Raw genomic sequence first — 2,143 nt, 5'->3', positions numbered from 1 at the left:
CGGGTGTGCTGGGGCTGTGGCGGGGCTGAGGGCACGCTGCAAATGACTCAGCATTCCCTTTGCTTCCCACATCTGCGTCTGCTCTGCGTTTCCAGAAGGGCAGCTCTGTGCAGGACGAAGCCACCCCGGGGAGAAATGGGGGCCGGGGGGAAACGGACCGGGCACGTTGTCTTTGTATCTTGTCCTTGCTGTGCCTGGATATGATTACGTCTCTGTCTGTCTTGAGCTCTATTTCAGTACATATCAAATTGTGTAGTGATACTGCTCTATGTCCTACGTTATAGGGGTATGCAAGTGTCGATGGGTACTTTGGTATTTGTACAATTATGGATCGGTGCCTGCTATGTATAACCATTTTTATATAGAAGTCAATATATTTACAGACCACAGATGGTTATGTTCATTTATGTCTGATTTTCTATGTAAACCTGTGTCATGTTGTAGAGTTTTGTTCTAGCCCTGTGGGTGTTTAGAGAGTGCACTGGATGTTTCTGTCTTTCTCTGCATACCTGGATCTGTATGGGTGCCCCTTTGGAACCTGTCAAGGCATTTGTCCATGTGAACTGAAAGTGATCTTTGTATCTTGCTATGGAGTCAGCAAAGATGTAACCACCTAGACTAAGCTTGTAAGAGAACCTGTTGATTGTACTGAAGAGGCACGGGCAGAGCAAGCTGGAATTAATCTCCTTTTTCAGCTCCGGCTGGCTTTGGTGCACTTCTCTCTAGGCAGTGCCGCTGTAGCAATGGGCAATCAGTGAAACATTGAAACTGAAAGGGGTGTTGACCTGTGTCATGGGGAGCAATGAGCAGATTTCCGCCTTAGGATCCAGGAGGGTTTGGGCAAGGAGTGGTGATGGGGGCTGGGGGAAAATAGGCAGGAACGCCCTGCCCATCCCCCAGTTGTGTAAAGGTGAGGGAAGAAAGTGTCCAAGGGTTTAGGTAGGCAGCAGAGCCACACTGCATTCAGGGAGAAGGCGCTGCAGGGGCCTGCTAAGGAAAGCTCCAATTGCCATTGGGAAAGTGGGCAAAGGAAAGGAAGCCCCAGTGCAAGAGGGCATCTCGCTTCTTTCAGGACAGCCCAACCCAAAGTGCTCTGTGCTTCTAGGCCTTTCCTGTGTCCTGTTTTCAGCTTTGAGCATGGGGAAATCACCTGCCCATCAAGAGGCACCCTTGACTTTTAGCCTTGGCCTCCAGAGCCAGAGGCAGCCTCCTGCCGCCGGGTGAGCGCCGTGAATGCAGCAAATGTGGTGCCTGAGAAGGTCGGCTACGGGCTCTCCAGCAGTGGAGGGCAGAGCACAAGCCCGTCTGACGCACACGTGCCGTCAGCACTCGGAAGAGATGGGACATCCTAATGCAAACTGGGAGCCTTTGGACAGCCTTGACTTGCACTTAGGCGAATGCAAAGGAGCAGCGCTGGATGGATCGTGGGCAAAAGTGATGTGGCTTTTCCCCCTGAGCTGTGCAGGCCTTGGGGAGAGGTTGCCTGGTTGCAAGGTGCAGGCCAGCCCACCCTGTGCTGTCCTCTGCGGGTGCTGTTGCCAGTGAGTGGTGTGGCTGATGGGCTGAGTTCTCGCCTTCTAGCCCCTAGAATCAAGAGCCAAACAAGACAGAGATGATCCAAAGCAGTTCCTGTTTCCTGACGCTCCTCCAGGTGCACTTCTGGCCAAGTGCACACGTGACACAAGGCTTTGACACTTGGATGAGTTTGGCAAAGTAGCGTCATTGACAAGAATGCCCAAGTACAAGTCCAGCTAATGAAGTCATTCCCTCTCTTGCTTCGGAGCCTGACTGAAGGCCCCCCTTGCTTCTAGCCCCTCACTGGGTATGTCTAAATACATGGGACAGTGAGATGGCCTTGATTCACCGAAGCAGCAAGATTCCAACAGGATTGCAGGAATGTGTTTGTACACACATGTGTGTAATGGGGTAGGAGAAGTACTGCAGTTAGCTAAGAAACTCTAAACTGAGACAACAATCATCTACAAGCTACAACTAGATGAGAACTAAATCAAACCAAAACTCTTCTGGCATCAGAGTGTTCCCTCAGACAGTGGGCAGAGGGCACGCAAGTGGTGGGGGAGGTTGGTGCTGCTGCCGTGCAGAGGGACCATGAGGGGCTGGAGAAGGGGGCAGGCAGGAAGCT

At 51.9% G+C, this 2,143-nt stretch overlaps 1 long non-coding RNA gene across 5 annotated transcripts in view; it reads left to right on the top strand.

The window, feature by feature from the left end:
- The window catches only part of LOC108447259, a 10,669-nt gene that overhangs the window by 5,486 nt on the left and 3,040 nt on the right, over positions 1 to 2,143 (top strand). The gene's annotated exons all lie outside the window — the stretch shown is intronic.

Source organism: Corvus brachyrhynchos, unplaced genomic scaffold (genome assembly GCF_000691975.1).
Source record: "Corvus brachyrhynchos isolate BGI_N302 unplaced genomic scaffold, ASM69197v1 scaffold216, whole genome shotgun sequence".
Classification (NCBI taxonomy): Eukaryota; Metazoa; Chordata; class Aves; order Passeriformes; family Corvidae; genus Corvus; species Corvus brachyrhynchos.
The sequence above is the reverse complement of the archived record's forward strand: the minus strand, read 5'-3'. Positions and strand labels throughout refer to the sequence as shown.